The sequence below is a fragment of the Archocentrus centrarchus genome, chromosome 21, assembly GCF_007364275.1.
Source record: "Archocentrus centrarchus isolate MPI-CPG fArcCen1 chromosome 21, fArcCen1, whole genome shotgun sequence".
NCBI lineage: Eukaryota > Metazoa > Chordata > Actinopteri > Cichliformes > Cichlidae > Archocentrus > Archocentrus centrarchus.
The window spans coordinates 1750690-1770767 of NC_044366.1; positions in this window are offsets into that span (position 1 = coordinate 1750690).

The window sequence follows — 20078 nt, forward strand, 5'->3', positions numbered from 1 at the left end:
GAATTTCTTCAACTGCCGCAGGAAGTACATCCTCTGCTGGGCCTTTTTGACGACAGAGGTGATGGTGGGCTCCCACTTGAGGTCCTGGGTGATGGTAGTTCCCAGGAAGCGAGAAGAGTCCACTGTGGTGATGGGGGTGTCAGTCAGGATGATGGAGGGTAGAGGGGCTGTGTGCTTCCTAAAGTCCACTATAATCTCCACTGTCTTCTGGGCGTTCAGTACCAGGTTATTGTGGCTGCACCAGGACGCCAGACGTTTGACCTCCATCCTGTAGGCCGACTCGTCCCCGTCTGAGATGAGTCCGATGAGAGTCATGTCGTCTGCAAACTTAATAAGCTTGACAGACTGGTGGTCAGAGGTGCAGCAGTTGGTATACAGGGAGAAGAGCAGAGGAGAGAGGACACAGCCCTGAGGAGTGCCAGTGCTGATGGTCCGGGAGTCCGAGACATTCTTCCCCAGCCTCACGTGCTGCTTCCTGTTCGTCAGGAAGTCAGTGATCCACCTGCAGATGGGATCAGGCACGTTCATCTGGGACAGCTTTTCTTGGAGGAGATCAGGGATGATGGTGTTGAAGGCAGAGCTGAAGTCCACAAACAGGATCCTGGCGTAGGTTCCCTGGGAGTCCAGATGCTGTAGGATGAAGTGCAGAGTCAGGTTGATGGCGTCGTCCACAGACCTGTTGGCTCTGTAGGCAAACTGCAGGGGGTCCAGAACTGCCAGAAATGCCTTGACTCTGTTAATCTTGCTGATATTTTTATTAGGTCTATACTGTTAGTTGTTTTTATAAGTTTAATGATGTAACCTGAAGCGCACCTCCTGGGAAATGCCGTCATTTCCTTAATTTCCGGCTACGTCCCCCAAGTTTGTTCAAAGAAGTGAAAAAACTAGACAAATGTCTTTGCACCTTTAAAAAAAACTGACCGCAGCAGAGAGTAGGACCCAGGAGGGGAAAAAGTGCCAGCATTTTATCTTTCTGTCGCCGCCACTGCATGGGACATGACCGAAAGGTAATTAACACACACAACGCACCTGCGCAGGTATAAACGCCGGCAACAACATCAGCCACTTACGTAGGTTACGTCGTAGGTCTACAAAGACCCAGCTCTGAAGTCTGAATCATTATGAATTGTAAAATTAGTATCGTTCATAACGTGTGGCACAATGGGCCACACTTTTAAGTCACAATTTATTCATTTTTCACATATTATTTTCTCATATTTTAATGATGCGTAAATATTGTTTGCAGTAACGCGTTTTCATATATTTAATATCAATTTGTTTTATTTTCCTCGGTGTGTGTCTGCAGTATAACATGCAGTGTTCATAATGCTCGTAGCCACACAGTTAAGCAGCATTTAAAGTGCGATTAATCATTGAAGAGTGTGGTTAATGGTTTCAAATGCCTTTGTTTAGACAGTTTTTGATATTGTCCATTAAACAGGCCTAAAATTTAACTTGATATCTGAGTGTTTCTTAGTTTTAGACTAGTCGGTTAGTCTACTTTTTTTTTGTCCTTGTTTAGTCAACTAAGAAATTAGTCACCAGGAGCATCCCTACAAGAATCTATGAGGAAGCTTCTGGCCGGGAAACCTAAAGCACACACTCTGTAGGGACACAACTTAAACTTGGCATTGACTGCATTCTGCAGCCGCTCCTCCTTCACGGGTGTCAGGACATGTTAATCCCTCACCGAGCTTCTTACAAGTGAAGATCTTGACAACCTTATCTAAATACTTAAGTAAGTGTCTAGCTTTAGAGAGAGTGACCTACAGGAAGTTTAAAAAAAAAAAAGTTAAAATAACCTGTGTGCATTGGGTGGTCACAATACCATTTGACATTACCATTCCCACCACCACGGGTTTGAATAAGCTCCTTAATGATAATGCCCTGTACAGTCCTGTGGCCCCCATGCTTGCCTCCTTGACTGACAAAGTCACTCATACCAGTGGATTAGCAGGCAGGGGCCTCCACCTCTAAATGGCTGTCAGTAATGTGCCCGTGATGGACGTGCTGCGGCATGTAGCAGCTACCTCTGGCTCTCTGTACCACCATCCTCCCTCCATCCATTCTTCACCTCTGCCCTCCTCCCCTACCTCACCTCTCTGTCTTGAGTAGTGTGAATCAGGTGGGAGGCTTCTCCTCCACCCTGTAACATGAAGAATGCCAAGATAATCTTCAGGTGGCTGGTACACACACCGGCTAATTTCCCAGGGCTGATTGGTGACCTCTCGGGCTAATGCAGGTGAGGCTAGAAAAACACAGCTCCCAAGGAAACAATGCTTTTAAAAATGTGCAAGCGCTTTAATGCACCCCACTGCAAAGGCACAAACAAGCCCTGCTGCTGACGTGCATTCCAGTTGCATATAAGCACCGAACTTTGCAGTGTTAACTTTTCTCTTTTCTTGGAGCCCACCTCAGTTTGGAGTTTGGTTCCCGTAAACAAAAAGGGGACTGGTAGAATTATCCCTGTGGCATGGAGTACCAGATAGGCTTACACATGGCCTCTAATGTTACAGTATTTCTTCATTTTCTGTTGTTTCAGTGCGGATGACTTTCCCTGTTCCATTAATTTTTGCCTTTTTTGGGGGGGGGGGGGGGGGTCAGCAGTTGATGCCTAAGTTGCTGAACTCAGCCTGAAAGTTTCCAGTTGGAAGCACAGGGTAAGATCTGTTCAACTGAAACTTCATTTAACTGTAAATTTATATTTTAACCCTCAGTCGACCGAGCTATTTTATTAACTAAATGAGATGTCTGATTATGGAATATACCAAATCAGAACCTGCGAAGTTTAAAAACACACCTGTGTTTCTTGTTTTTCCATTAATCCCAACCACACAATGGACCCATTCCTCTAAAAAGACATGAAAAGTTGTAGAATTAGTTTGACAAATTCATGGCATTAAATATTTTTATAACTAAAAATTGGAATATACAGCTACTGGGTCCCTGAGAGCTTAAATCACTTCAGATGATGGGGTCGTGACTGAGTCTGAACAGGGGTCTGTACTATGGAACAAGCTCAGCAAACTTTGGATATCTCATCCTGATCTGGCTTCTCTCAGCCTAACTTCATCAATCAGGGTAAGGAGTCACAAAAAGGCATTTTTAACTTTTTTTTAGTTTTTATTGATAAACTCCATCCACTTTTCCTCCCATGGATTGAAGTATTTTCCTATGAGTCAGTCCCGGTCCTCCAAGTTAACGATGGATCCATTTGACCTCAAGGCCCTCCCTGCTTATTCCTTCATCCTTATTTATTTGTACAGTAAATAACATTCCTGATTAATCGCAATAGGAATTTGAAAATTGCGAAACCAACCAGTTTCCACCACTGATGGAAAAGTCTGTGGTTATTTAGTGAATGAAACCCACATACATGCAGGTCCATTGATGAGTTGTGCTACGAGTGTGATTAAGCTGTCTGGCTCAAGAACATCCAAATAGGGCACGCCTGCACCTTTTTGTCAGGTGTGTTTTATGGGAATAACCTTATAAGGACCACTTCCCTTACAGTCTCGCTGGCTTGAGACATGAGGCCCAGCCAACCTCCTGTGTGGGTGACTTATGAAATGACTGTGTTAATTGTTTCTACCCCTCCATTTTCCCACTGCTTCATTTTTGCTCATGTAAGCCAGTAGTTTCCAAACTGCAACCTCATCTGCTCTGTGTGTGTGTGTGTGTGCGCACACGCAGCCAGACAAATTGCCTCAGCCGGCTGAGGTGAGGTGGAGCACCTGTACACTGACTCAGTCGTTCACACACATCTTTGATTGTCTGGATGTGGGATTACAGACGGCTGTCTTCTACAGATCAGTCACACCATCAGAATAATAAGCTCACTGTTAGAGGCGATCTCAGGAACAGGTTTCTTTTTGAAAACCTCACTTTTACTTTGCCTTATTGATCACTGAATCACTACAGTCTGGTAAAAAAACAGTGACATGTTTCCTGAATAAATCTAATTATTGCACAAATATAATACAGCATGTAGTTTTAGCCACAGACTGTAAAGAATGGGCATCCTCTGGGTCTAAAGCTATTGTAGAAGACCCTTAAACATGAATTTTTGCCAATGGAAAGCAGGGGGGTGGGGGTGACTCTCAGAAGTCTGAGAAAATGAGCCCACTGCTCACTTAAACACTTTCCTGATGGTCTCAAGCTTTGGTTTGAAGTTTTATCAATTACACCATTTCCATTTTCTAAATTATGGTCCCATTAGAGTAAAAAAAAGGTGATTAAAAATGATTTGGGGTGGAGCGACCTTTGAGTGTCAGGTTGTCAAATCAGTGGTGACTGCTAAAATGCTCAGCATAACAAACTGATGGGTGGCCTCATGGTGAGAAATCTTGACACACTTGAAACTTAATTTAAAATAAAAAGTTGCCAAAGCTAAAACTTTCTCTGTGATAGCTCGGGCTATGATAGGTGTTACCAGAACTACATTTTGCTAATTGATGACACAAACACTGATCTGCTCTCATTTCCACACTGTCAAGAAAAAAAAAGCAATTTTGTCAAAGCTCCTGGTTTTTCAGAGCAAGCACAAGGTTTGTTACTGGCGCTGTAATGCATTGCATTGATACAGAACACTGTTTCCATTGTCCAACTAACTTATTAACATCTACCAGGTCACGATGACTGTTTGGGGTTGAGGTTCACATATACCTGTTTATACTGGATTTCATCTACCCAGATAGAAACAGAAGATCTGTAAGGCCAGAATGCATGTAAGAGACTTATGTGCCTAAAATGTAATCTAAATCTTCACCTAAGTTTGTCTGGTTTGCTGGTGTCCTGGGAAATATTAACCCTCTGATGTCTAAGTCATCATCGCTGATGACCGCAGTCCCAGCTCTAAACCCTGTGCTTTGGACAGATGTAAATAGGTTTTTTTTTTTTTTTTTGATAACATGATCTAAATTGCTTTTGATGCATGTCAGGTAGAATTATTATTTGTCCTTTGACCTTGAAATTACATATTCTGATAGCTTACAGTTAGGATTAGGTTCATCACCAGTGAAAACTTAGATGTCACAGAATTAAGGAATTGGCTGAGATACCGCACACGTGGATCCTGGAATGCGTAGAACTGTACAAGAGCCACAGGACCCTAAGAGCATCATCAGGAACTCCGTGGTGATGTGGAGAACAACATTACAGGCCAACTTCAAGACAATTGCACAAGTTATCAAGTGTGGGATTTACCAAGGAGATGCTCTGCCCCCACTACTGTTCTGCATAGGCCTGAACCCCCTCAGCCTCCTCATTAACATGACTGGCTATGGATACAGATTACAGAATGGGGCAAATATCAGCCGCCTCCTCTACATGGATACCATCAAGCTGCCAAAGGTGAACGAGACATTGATTCATTGATCCACACCACCAGGATCTACAGCAATGACATTGGGATGTCATTTGGACTGGAGAAGTGTAGTTGGATGGTAACAAAGAGAGGAAAGATAGTCAGAACTGAGGGGACTGCACTACCAGAAGGCAACATTGTAGACATTAAGGACAGCTACCTTGGAATCCCACAGGCAAATGGGAACCATGAAGCAAACACTAGGAAAGCTGCAACTGCCAAGTACCCACAAAGAGTAAGGCAAGTCCTGAAGAGTCAGCTGAATGAGAAGAACAAAATCTGGGCAATCAACACCTACCTGTGGTCATCAAAGGGGATAATAACCTGACCAAAGGAGGTGATAGAAGCCACTGACATCAGGACAAGAAAGTTCCTTACCATACATGGAGGGTTTCACCCCAAATCCAACACCCTGAGATTGTACGCTAAGCACAAGGAAGGTGGCAGAGGACTAGTGAGTGTCAGAATCACTATCCTAGACAAAACAACAAAGATCCACGAGTACATCAGGAAGATGGCCACAAAGGATCATGTGCTTAGTGAGTACCTCAGGCAGCTGAAACCCGAGAAAGAAGAGGAGCAAGAACAGGGACCGTCGTGGAAGGACAGGCCTCTGCACGGCATGTACCACCGGCAGATAGAAGATGTGGCTGACATAGAGAAGTCCTACCAGTGGCTGGACAAAGCTGGACTGAAAGACAGCACAGAGGCAATAATCATGGCAGCACAGGATCAAGCTCTGAGCGCAAGATCGATAGAGGCTGGGGTGTACCACACAAGGCAAGACCCCAGGTGCAGGCTGTGCAGAGATGCCCTTGAGACAATCCAGCACATAACAGCAGGGTGCAAGATGCTAGCAGGCAGGGCATACATCGAAGGCTATAACCAAGTGGCCGGCATAGGATACAGGAACATCTGTGCTGAGTATGACCTAGAAGTCCTGAGGTCAAAATGGGATACGCTCCCACGGGTGATGGAGAATGACCTAGCTAAGATCCCGTGGGACTTCCAGATACAGACAGACAAACCTGTGATGGCTAACCAACCGGACATCATAGTGGTGGACAAACAGAAGAAGAAAGCTGTAGTGATAGATGTTGCAATACCAAGTGATGGGAACATCAAGAGGAAGGAACACGAGAAGCTCGATAAATACCAAGGGTTCAGGGAAGACCTAGAGAGGATGTGGAAGGTGAAGTGGTCCCCGTGGTAATTAGTGCACTTGGGGCCGTGACCCCCAAACTGGGAGAATGGCTCAAGCAAATTCCAGGAATGAGATCCTGGGAACAGCTAAGATACTGCACAGGACCTCAAGCTCCCAGGCCTCTGGTAGAGGACCCGAGCTTGGAGGACAAAGACCGCCCACAGGGCGAACTGGGAATTCAATTGGTCATGACCAAAATGCCTCACATAGTAGGCATCCAGTAGGTAGCTTGGTCAAATGTATAAATTCTCCACTGGTTCCCTTCAATATGGAGAAACATCAACTGTACTCTGCTGACACTCTGAGCTCCTCCTGAATGACCAAGCTCCTCACCATATCTTTAAGGCTGAATCCAAACACCCTTCATTTCTGCCCACAGTGATGGAGGAAATCAGGAAAAACTCCCAGATTGTTTCCTTTTCAAGAGCTTTAAGTTTTGCTTTGTTTGTATTGTGTTGGCAATTTTTAGGTTAAAATACATCTTTTTATTACATGAACCTCTTAACATCCACCTGGTCACCAACAAACCTCATGGGTCAAGGTTTAGATTAGGTTGCATTCTAGCAAAAGGCTGAACAAGCATAATTTCAGAAACAAGACGTGACCTTTCAAATCAATAGTGAGATTTGTCTCACTATTGATGTAACTGATGCAACACGGCAATAACACCAAAGCAGACCTTGTGTGTATTTCTTAGATGCCAGCGGTTTGACAAAATGGCAGTATTATATAACCTGGGAATGGTCAACAGACTGCCAAAGTGAGTTCAGTACCAGCTACACTATTGTAACTGATAGCAAATTAAAGTGAGAGCCTGTGATTGAAGATGGGGCGGTGGTGATGTGTTTGTGTTTACCTGAGAGATGGAAAAATAAAATTAAAGCTTTGGTACCAAAGCAGCAGATTCCACACAGGTCTACTGTGTGATCAACAAAAGAGAGGGTGTTAGCTTACTGCTGCTGCTTAATATGTTGACGATACCCCTTGTGTAAATCCCTGTGGCTTTACTATTGCTTGGTTAGACTTAAACACAACCCTTCCCTGTTATTGCAAGAGTTTCTCAGTGAAGCCAGCTCAGATAGAGCTGCTGTTACCACTGATCCCACTGGTGTTGGGAAAGCATGCAAAGCATCTGGGTCTGTCCCAGCGACAGCCCTATTACTCACAGTCAGTAATCCTGCTAGTCCTATCAGGAATATTTGGATGAAACACCCAGGGAGAAGGGAGGAAATGAGAGGAAGAGATGGGACAGAAAGGACACGTGAAAGGAGTGGGAAAGAGGTCAAATGAGGAGAGAAAAGGACGGTGACTCTTTAAACTTGGTGATGAACAAAGACGTGAGGAGGAGATATTCTTAATCTGAAAGATTAGACAGAAATCAGAATCAGAATCAGATTACTTTATTGATCCCAGAGGGAAATTCTATAGCAGTGCACAGACGGAGTTTAATATAGTATAATAGTAAGTGAAAACAGGACAAGTGTTGTACCTGTTGTAACCTTTCCCATCTTATATAAGGTGTATAAGATAAGGACCGAATGAGGATATTATTATTAAAATAGAATGCTGACTCTGTCCATGAGATCCACTTTACCCATTGTGCCACCTGACACTAGAGGCCCAATCTAATCGGGTCACTAGAGGCAGCCTGCTGCTGCAGGACCAGGCCACTCCATCCTTACCTCAGCTGATATGCATGTGGTCAACAGGAGGAAGTGGTTGAGATAACTGAGGCGTTTATAAGTCAGACAGGCATGAGGTAAGGCATCAGGAATCTCTGAGGGCATTACCTCAGTCTGCAGGCCTACAAAACGGGGTTGCTGTGGTGGCTGTGTATTAAAAGAACACACACCCCCTGGAGGTGGTACCTATTTTAAGCAGCATGGTTTGGATCATTGTCATTCTGATTGTCTGCTGTGGTGGGTGAAAACACCATGACTAATAATTTCACATTATGAGGTTGGCCGGGTTTGGGTGTTGTTAAAGAACGTGTCTGCTCATGTTCAGGCATAGAATGTGTCAATTAGTGAGGTGATTTCACACCCAGATTTGTATGTAGCAAGGATTCAGACCAGGCAGACTGGAGACAAATTAAAGGAAAGTCTACATAAAGGTTGGATGGCACGGTTCCCATCATGTCTCCCACTGGTTTTGGACTTTTGAAGTCTCTATATTAGCATTTTTTCCACTACCACGGTTGTGTTTTGGAGCCAGAAGAGACCAGATCTGAACAGGAGGGTGGAGAGCTAAGTTACCATCTGATGTTAACTAGCTTTGTTATCCACAGACTGTACGGGAGCACCGCACACACCTGCTCAATAATGATCAGTAACATCCACATAAAATCCTAGAATTTCACTCACCAAAACTGGAGCTCAGACTTCCTGTTAGTCCAGTGAAGCTACGTCAGCCATATTATTGGTCAGATAATTGCATTAAAAGTGCTCCAAGAGCACAAACAGGGTCCAGAGGTTCAGGAACTCCAGTTAGCTGAGGTGAAGCCTAGCAGACAGCTAGAGGCTACAGCCGTCAGTCATAGAAGGCCACGCCCCTAATGGGATCAATAATAATTGTATTAAACTTTAAGCCTAAATAAAGTTATAGAAACATCCTTCCCCGTGCAGCTGTCATAAAAGAGGAAATAATCCACAGAGACCAAAACAGTTTCTGTCTCAGGCTGTAAACATGTTTACTTCTGCTGCAAAGTTTGAACATGGGAGTCGATGAGCACCGACTCACTGTGGCGCCTCTGCTGGACGCCAGAGGAACTGCAGCTTCAGCCCCGATACCTGTTTCATGACTTCCATCCCTCAGTGTTTGTTTGCCAGTTATTTAAAAACACAGCTGATAATGTGCAGATCATTTTGGCAAATGTAATCCCTGTTTTTGCTTTCCACGTGCACACTGACTGTTTACGTGCATGCAACCTAAGAGACCGGTTAATACGGCTACAAGCAGACTACAAATGAAAACCAGATAACAAGAAAATTTGCTCTTTGTTTACAGATTTTTCGTATTCATAGGCAGATGCTGTGGCTCTACTGCAGGGAGGAACATCCTTTCAAAAGATATTCCCTCATTTGGTGTTTCAGTGATGGTGGAGAGCGTTCCCTTCACCACACTCAGCATATGAGTCATTATTTTGACATTTTATAGAAATGATTCTGTGAAGGATAATGCAGTGAGTTCTCATCCTACCGGATTGCCTCAAATACTCCCTCCCTTGGTGTCACAGAGATGCTCTGTAGCGACGGTGCTTTTAGGCCCAGAGATGATGGTTTTGTTAGAACGACTGAAAATGTCCACAGTGGTACGTCGGAGGGTTGGTGGTGCATTCATTACAAGTCTGACCTGATTGTAAGCTTTTCATTGTGTTTTCCTTTTTCCTCAACGGATGGGTTTAGACAATAAAAACTATTTGGGTGAGGTCCTGGAAAAGATGTTGTGGGTTACAAAATTTACCTTGTACAGTGAAAAATACTCCTGACCACTGTATTTAAATATGATATCAAAGGTCCTTTGACATTTGTGTGCATCAGGCCCTGGAGCCAAAGGACACCCTCTGTGCAGACGAAAGCAGCTTTCACAGTGCGGCAGTCGCTTAAGACACCTTTTTTTGATGTGGAATGAGGAAGTGAACTCTATTAATAACACCAAAATTTCTCCCACACATAACGGAGCCACCCTGGTCCTTGACTAGGAGGCCCAGACTTGTGCTGTCCTTTAATTTGTTCTCAGGAACTATAATCTGGCTCTTTTATAACAGTAACCTGTGCAGCTTTTTGGCCAAACCGCAAAGGAATGTTCAGTATGCACCTGAAAGAGTCAACAATAAAAGTATTTAGGAGACATTAAATTGCACACGATGACTGCCTGGTACAACAGATGCCTTTGTTGTGTGTAGCATGGAGGAGCGCGGGCAGGGATCCGATTGCAGCGCTGAAATCTGAGATTAAAAAAAGCGTAGGGGGAAGAAAGACTTTAGAGGGTGGGTGACTCCAGATGGTATCTCCTCTGCATCATCTGAGCCATCAAAGACTGTGTGTGGCACACTCGCTCACCCTGATCCTGAGCTAAGGCGCCACAAAATTAATTTTGATCTGAGCGATATCCACGCCCAGAGAGAGAGGATCTCTTCTCAAGCTCTGTGCGCAGCGGCTCGCTCACAAGGCGGCTAAATCAGGAATGTCGCTCTCTAACGTGCGGAAAGCTACGTGAACTTGTTCCATCTGATAGGGAGCAAAAGTAAACTTTCCTCTGTGACTGTTGATCGCCCACAGCTATGACCGATTTGCTGTTTTCATTCGTGTTTCTTCTTCGCCTCTTGTTTTATCTCTGCTGCCAGCTGTTGCCAAGAATGCGTTTGGAAGACTGCTGCATTGTTTTCCTTCACACCGTCAGGGAGGCTGCCTCAACCTGAAGGCTGTCAGCGTTACGTGGCGCTGACAGCCTCTCTGTTTGTGCAGCTCACACACACACACACACACACAGAAACACACACACACTCCTGTTTTTATGTGCTTTGCACACTCTGAAGAACTTTAGAGAGGTTACAATAAGGGGTTCAGGTGGGGTTCAGGAAGTCCAACGTGCTTAAAAACATGCTTTATGTGCACAGACTGAAATATATGGGAGCATTTTTAAAATTGTATTTTTCAGACTAAAGTCATAATAATATAAAATCAAAGATGTAACTTACAGGAGTATTTCAAAGAAAATTTCTAATCTATAACTTTTATTTTTATTCTTGCTTTTGAAGTAAAAATGAGATTTTTTTTAAATGTAATCTGTAACCATGTTTAAAGTTAATAAAGAAAACAGTTTTATGAAAATAAATTTGTAATTTTTCAGATTGTCCTGAGCGTTTGAGACTAATATTTTAATAATACTTTGATATCTTTTAAAATAAATACGAATGACTTTTTTCTCATAGGGCAGCATGGTGGGGGCGTGGCTAACCCTGCACCACCTAGAAGGTCCCGGGTTTGAATCCAGCTTGGGGTCTTCCTGTGTGGGGTTTCTCCTCATGGCCTCTCTCCAGACATATATGGTGTTTCCTGGTGTGAATGTGAGCGTGGATGGTTGCCTCGGTGTTAGCCTTGCGACATGCCCCGCCTCTCACCCTGTGATAGCTGGAATAGGCTCCACCCCCAACACCATGTGGCTTTCTGCCTTTGAAGTTAAAGATATAGTGGAACATTTTTTAATTCTTAATCATAACTTTTAACTCAATATTACAAACAATAATTTGCAATATTTGGAAATCACAACTGTCAAAAATAATTAGAATCAATTTATAACAAAAATCGCCAATATTTCCAATATTTTTTTTATTATTTCATTTATAAATAATATATTTTAAAATTTAATTTGTATTCATGAGTGATTTTATTTTTTATTTTTTTTAAACCAACAAAGTGACGAGTTCAGTTTATATTCTGATGTTTTTCTTGAGAAATTGTCTTAATTCTTTTCATATAATGACTTTCTTGCAACTTTAATCTTAAAATATTAAAATAACTTTCAGTTTAAATAGATTGTGGCTCCTCAGTTGTTTTTTTTTTTTAGTAATAAATTATTCTCAAAATTTGTTTTCTCCAAATTCTGATTTTAAAAGAAGTTTGGTTTTTTTTTTCTTAAAATATTACTCCTTTAAGGTGTTGCTGCTCTAATTTTGGACATCACAAATTTTTTGCAGTTTGGATCGCTCCTATTTAGTTCTAAATTGGATGAAATATCCATCTGCAAGTACAGTTTCTAATCTGTGTTACACAATGTCTCAGAGTCACTGGGTAGACAAACTAAAAAGCATCACACAGTACCAACACACTCAAACAAGTATCAGTTTTTCCATTATTGAAACTTCTGTCACCAGTGACTTTGGAAAGGATGTTCCCATGAGGTCATGCAGAGGCGCTCACACACTCTGCGACACAGCAGAGATGTTAGCGCCCCGACATTCATCCACCCATAACCCATAACCCATAACCCAGTGACAGTGCAAGGTCAGAAATGACCCAGAAACAAAACAACAGTTAATTTGAGGTCAGCTTGACGGTGACCCTGGAGCCCCGGGCTCCCAGCGCATCACATGCAGATGCTCAGGTGATGCACAGGGTACCATTAGGCATCATTTTCAACATGCACGATTAAAGTTGGGAACAGGTGAACCACAACCTCTTCCTGGACCTACTGAACAGCCTTCAGCTGACTTTATCACTCTTTATGACTGACTTTATGACTTCATCAGCAGCACCGAGGCTACTGTTAATGTCTCCGTTTATCTGTCACAGATATTATTAAATGATGTTTCACAGACTTCGTGCAGAAATCACATCTTCTGCAGTGGGAAGTCTTCCTGCCACGTCCGTTAGCCATGACTCACTGCAAAACATCACAGTGGAGATGAGGACACACACAATCCAAATATGTGCTAACAAACAAGTAAAAGGAAAGTCACGTCCGCACACCAGCAAACACAACTCGATCATTTTTAATACAACACCATAATATGTGTAACGTTTTGGGCCATAGCCGCTGTTCCTCAGATGTAAAGGACATTATGGGGAACACGCTGCATATACACACCCACATCTAATTGTGATCATGTGGTTGTTGATGCCTATTAACCAAACAAGGAAAGAAAACGGCATCCAGTTAAGCATGTGTGTATATTAAATAATCCAATAGAGAAAACTATGCAAAACATGACAATGGAGTAAAGTTAGAACTGAAGTCCACACGACTGCAGCAGTTCCTGCAAAAACCCTGAAACGTTGGAGAGGCAGAAATGTTTGTGTTTAAAAATCTCACAATAACGTGTGATTATAGAGCTGCGGATCGACCCGACCCCTTTTGATCACTTGAAGGTTAAACTTCGATACCAATAAAGACCACAGACTTTAACAGTGATTAGAGAGGTGCAGAGCGCTACATTAACCATCACTGCAAATGCTAACTTTAAGTTTCATCAGAAAAACTGAAAAATAATACTTTTTGACTTTTAGTAAACAGACCAGATTTGTACTCAGCTGTGATGGAGTTAGACACGAGGAAAAATCAGTGATTTAAAAATAAAACCGGGGCCTCTGGGTGGCTTAGTGGTGAAGCTGGCGACCACATACATATGCCGTGTTGCGGTGTGGGCGGCGCGGGTTCGAGTCCCGGCCCGTTGCCAATTTGCCCGCGTCTCGTCCCCTGTATCTTTCCCCCATTTCCTGTCTCTCTCCACTGCTGATAAAAGCCACTGTGGGAAAAAAAAAGGCTGTGTGGCAGCTCGCCTGTCTCAGTGTAGAGAAGCAGATGTGAATCCTTGGAGGCTGCAGGTACTTAATAAACTCAGAGGAGGCAATAAGCACAACTTTAGCTCTTGTTAAGTTTCATCAAACCGGGTTTGGCCCACATTCATCAGTGTGGCCCAAATAAAACCTGTTTCTTTGCACTTATTTATGTTTAAACTCATTAGAAACTGTTTATCATTTCATGCAGCAAATGTTTTTATGTGTACTGTGATTCTTCTTCATTTAAATTATTGTATATTTTTGTGGTCATAATCAACGTCCACAACACTTGTGATGTTTTATAATCGAGCAATGAAAATATTGGATAGAAAGCCTTTATGGGCGCACCATAAAGTGCTTAAAAAAGAAAATATGTTACGTGATGATTTTCATGTTCACTGCTTTAAAGCTGAGATATAAATGTTTACATAACTGGGCTCCCCAGGTGCTCCATGACTTTGTGGTCACAGTACAAAAGGTGCAGCTTTTACTTTGATGGTGAGCGTTGTGTTGCAGTATCTGCTGCTCAGAGAGTGAAGACAAGTCTTTGTAGACAAGTTGGCCTTTTCCATGCAAACCTCTGAAGACCGTAGCAACCTAGTGGGCAAAGCAACAGTAAGGAGATTTTCACGTTAACAATTGCCAGCAACCGCTTACCAACCAGTCGTGAAACACGTTTTTTCCTACCAAGCAGCCGTTTCCAGAGAGTCACTGACCCGTCTGTAGGCCCATGTGAGTGGGGTCTAACTTTCTGCTGACTTCTAACTCAGCTAAATCTCATCAAACCTCTCTTTAATCTTCAGTGTAACAGCTGGGAGAAGAGCCATGTTGATTGATTTATTGGAGCTGAAAGATTTTGGACCTTTATGATTCTTTTCTTTTGGCTTTAGAAGGAACATTTGGGTCTGTAAATATCTGACGAACCAGACAAAACTAACAGATGCAGGATGCCTTGAACTGGTTGGCCTCTGCTACATGAACTACTCCAGTTTGTTCGATAGTCCTTACATCATTGACTCTACTTTTTCTCCCTTTTAGTGGCCACCATCACCACATCCCACCAAACATCCAAACAGCTCAGGTAGGCATTCTCTCTCTCAACAAAGGTTCCTCTCTTCTCTTCTTTTGATGCCAAACTTTTTCTGAGTGTTCTTGACTTTGACTCAGACCACCACCCCCTTCACCCTCCACCCTCACGTCCCCCTCCTCCTCCCTGCATATTTTGGTGTTGTGTTTTTGGTATGCTCATGAAAAGGCCCGCAAAGATCGGGACAATAGGGCACCTGCCAGAATAATGAGCCCTCAGAGAGAAATGCAGCTGGGGCTGAGAGTCATACAGGAACACTGATGATGGCCTCGCTTTTAAGTGGTCAGAGATGATCCGTAGCCACACCTTAGATCGCCTTGGCTGGAATTTCCCCCTCTGACACACTCACATATACTGAAAGGTGCCCACACCGAACAAGGAAGCAGTGTTAGAGATAAATTAACAGAGCTCGCATATTTTCCTTGTTATGTGTAAGTGAGTATCACAGCATCCCTGCCAGCCTGTCTGCCTATCACAACACTACGTCACTGAAATGTGGACTGAAACTATGCTCCTCGGAAACAAAAGCCAGACTGTTTATGTACTGATTCTACATTTAACTCAGAGGAGTGCATGTGACATTAGTCACACAAATTCCTTTCCCTTTTAAAGGTTGTAGAAAACATCCTTCATCGCTCTAAAATACCATCAGGGGCCAAATTTAGCTGGTCAACAAATCCAGGGGGCAAAGGACAGGAAGATGTCCAAAGGCAAGAATAATGAGGCACACAGGAGGCGGACACGGATAGATGGACACTGAGGGTGGGGGTGCTGGTGACTGAGCTGCTTGGTGTGTTCACACCAAACACGTTACAGGCAGTTTCTTCTAACACGAAGTTAATGAACTTAGAAAAGAGCAGCAGTGAACTGATGAGAAAATTCATGATTATGTAATTACATAATTAGTATAAATTGTTGCAGTAATTATTAGGGATGTGCCGATCTGATATTCAGTATCTTATCGGTCCGATCCTGACCTAAATTACTGGATCAGATATCGGGAACGAATAAAAAATGCAATCCGATCCATTAAATATAATTTCACACACATTAGCTGCATTCCAGTTCTCCGTCGGCATCTTCTTCTTGTTGTGGGTTTAATGGCGGTTAACCAAACCAGCTTAGAGCTGCATTACCGCCACCTACTGGACAGAATTTCAACTGTTATTTTTTTTTCTCTACTTCAGCTCCCAGAACGGATCACTATAACTGCAGTTTGCTAGCAAGCACCGCCGTTAGCACTAGCGATCATTCGGTACCAGAAGAACCCCTTCCCTGTCAAAATATTTTTTATGCTTTAATCCGTGATTAGTGACTAAATATAGACCTGCAGTAGAAAAGTATTTAGGAGAATGCTTGTGAATACAAAGTATTACAACATTACGCTCTTGCAGCCCCCAGTTTTTCAACATAAACACTGATAACACAACAGCAGCAGTCAGCTGTTTTACGTGGTCTGTCTGCACAAGCGCAAAGAGGCGGAGCCGAGAGGGTGAGCTCAGGTGGAGTGAAAAGAAATGTTTTTCTAGCATCCAAAAGAAGCTTTTTTTTTCCGGTAAACACCATTAAACCTTTAATGGGAAACAGCTGGAGCTCCTTCATCAATCACCTGATCATCAAGTGAAGAAAAGAGAATTTCGTAGCTGCTCCATCCACCCTGTTTTTTTACACAGGGAAAAACTGCAGTACGGAAGTTAAAATATACAGATGAACTGTTAATATGAAAAAAGTATTTCTTACTCGAGTAATCGATGGAATAATTGATAGCATACTCAATAACTAAAATCATCGATACTTGCAGCCCTAAGGAAATTTGCAACATACCATAAGCCAATGCATCACCTTCTCACATAGGAACAACAGGCTTCAGGTGATAGAGCGATTGTTGTGTGAGAGACTGCTGACTTATGTAAAATTCATCCAGACATTTGAAAACAGTTGTTTTTGAAAAAGATCGGATTTGTATCAGTATCGGCAGATATCCAAATGTAAAATATCGTATCAGTATCAGGCATAAAAAAGTGGTATCGTGCCATCCCTATTAATTATCTATTACCATGACTTAACAGTACCCATCAGCTGATCTAAGGAGCGTAAACAGAAATTGGAATACAAGTTTAGAAAATTGGAAGTTAGTCCATCCATCCCAACCTTTGTCGTTCTGTCATGATGTCACCCCTTTTATTCCTGCAATTCTTACTAAAACTGACCTAGTTAAATTGCATTAAGGCTCAAAATTTGCATTATTAGGGGTGTGGCCTCTTTGACTGACAGGTGGATGGTGACACAGGCGGCTGTAGCTGCTAGCTGTCTGCTAGGCTTCACCTCAGCTAACTGGTGTCCCTAAATTGGACCTCTGGACTGTGTTTGTGCTGTTGAAGCCTTTTTAATCCGACCAATAATATGGCTGCTGTGGCTTCATTGGACTAACAGATCGTCCAAGAAGGCGGAGCTCCAGTTTTGGTGCACAGTGAAATTCTGGGATTTTGATTGGATGTTACTGAGCAGTGATTAGCAGGACTCCATTCTCTCATCTAAATACACTCATGGATCCAAAACACAAAGATCACACTCTCTACTTCCAGCTTTTCATAAAACCTATGATCATATTAATCTGCTTTCACAAAGTTCTCATGGGGTTGTGTTTCAGGTGGACAGCTTCTGGGCTACACACCCATTTGTTGAAGCTCTGTTATTACAAATTCAACAATGCTGAAAAGAAACATGACAGAATGTAAGACTGTACCCTTTAGTCTCACACAGCCATCCCTTCTTTGCCAATTCGGGCAACAACAAATGAGGGCTTTGTGGCCCCTGAGTTTGCCTCCAGTACTCTGGGAGTCAGGAGGTCAGGGTGGTGCAAGGTGGGGTGAGAAGGTGAGAAGGTTTAGGGGCTGACAGTGAAACAGTTTGAGGGGGAGGTGGCAAGTTCAGCGACAAGGCTTCAGTTGTTTTACTAAACTGCCGAGGAACAATCCTGACATTATGACATTGTGGACTCACAAAAATACACGTCCTGTGCTGCGTTGACCTCTTCACCTCCTTTGCAGCAGCAGCAGCAGCCATGAGAGAGCAAATATAATCACTGATCTGGTATTAACACTTAGAGGCAGTGTTAATGCTGCCTCCTATTTGTAAAACCAAAAGTCAGAGTCCGTGCTCCTGTCAGTCAACTTGAATCCCTGTTAGTATTTCCATACTGGTTGTTCCCAGCATCACCTTCGGCACAGTGAACTGATTACATCATTATGATTAACCAACAGAGTGACAAAAGGTAGAAAATGAAAAGAAATGGAGGCCCGAGTATCTGGATTCATGACGTTTTTATGCTCATTAGTGCTCACAAATATGCTTTCAAGTTGCAAAGCCTTTCCACAGCTGCCATAATCCGCCTGTGAGAAGGAGCTCCCAAGGAGCACGGTCCGGAGGTCAAAATGTCACTTTGGGTTGTCGGGTGAGGTAAACAGGGGCAGAATAAGCCTCCTGTCTTAGAACCATGGCATAAATCCTCAGAATAAGAGTGCTCTACATGATCTCTCCAGGCTGAAACAAAAAAGGTCAGGCTTTAATCACCTGTAATGGAAATCCAATTTGGTGAAGGGTTGGGATGCTGGCATGGAAAACTTACTTATCCTTCGTGCATCACCAGAATTCCCCTTTTGGAAGGTACGTGGGTGATCGGCATATTCACCATCAACACGTAGTGCATTCCTCCAGACCACGGAAACAAACACAAGCAGAGGAATGCCTGGCCCGGGGTGATGAATAGTCATAAATTCATTAGTGAATGCGGCCAGGACTGATTTGGAAGAATGAACGCCGCTATTGCAGCGATAAACTAGCTGACCCTGTCAACCTGGCAGCTGTCATGACCTCAACCTGTGATGGTTTTAGAAGTGGGAGGGCAAGGAGGACAATATTTGTTTAAGCTGATAGCTCGGGGTTAGAGAGGTTACGCTTGTGTATGTGCGTGTTTGTTTAAAAGCGCCTTTGGGGAAGAGCGTGCAGCCCGAGTGATTATTGATACCGAAAGCCTGCATAATACACACCTGTAATGTGATTGTAAGCGAGTGTGTGTGGCCCCGAGTGCAGCTCTGCTCGGATGGCCTGCAGCTCCGGCTCAGTGTCGTTAACATTCCAGCTGTGGAGATTTTGGCATGCGCTGGAAAGCATGACAAGACAGCTGCACACCTCCCTCCCTGCTCTCTGCACCGTCAGGTCCCCCAAGAAGATTACAATAAAAACTCGCTTTTATTTGCCACAGACCATTTCTCTACTTCACCTGCCAGTCTCACACCATAACACTGTTTTCTTCGTTGGTCTGCACACGGAGACGTTTCCCTGCTGTTCCAGGTTCTTCTCACTCATCCGTTCTCCTATAAAGTTATTTATACTGATCCCTCCCTAACGTGCTATTTGCCCTGCAGGCAAACAAATCTCATTGTGCTTCCTGGCAGGTCCTAATAGCCACATTTAGAGTAATTATCTGGCTGATGTTTTAACAGGGACACGTGATTTGTTGTGATAGAGCCTCAGCAGAAACATTATTGAAATCTTGCCGTTGGTAGGTGTTGGCACATACACGCAGACATTCAGGCGGGCAAGCCTTGTGCTGTTGCATAAAGTGTTGACACATTGCTCCTGACTTTATAGCAACTGCAGAGCTGCGCTGGGAAACAGAAACATTGTGTTGCAGAGAGAAACAGTCCTGATGCAACAGCCTGCATGAGCATGTGCACTAAACTAAAACAACACACTGTGGATACACGAGGCAGCCGACTCTGCAGCCGAAGAGGAATCGGGCAGGTACGCTGGCGCTCGCTGTGGATGCCACTGAAGCTGTTAATCATGCTTGTAATTGCTGTTCTACAGCTGCAGCTTATGAGGTACACTCGATCCTGACAGGCGACAGCAGAGAGGTGTTTTATGTTCGGACCGGTGGAGACAGAGATTGAAATGTGCTCATGCTTTTCTTGCTATTTCAGCCCCACCCTTTTGTTTAGGTGGATATCAGCCTACAGCACACAACACATTCAAGTATAAACCCAACACTTTCACCCAGAGGTGGAGCCAGAGGGGGGCCAGGGCTCCTCGCTGTGGCCACCCCCCTCCACACACGCACACGCACACGCACACACACAC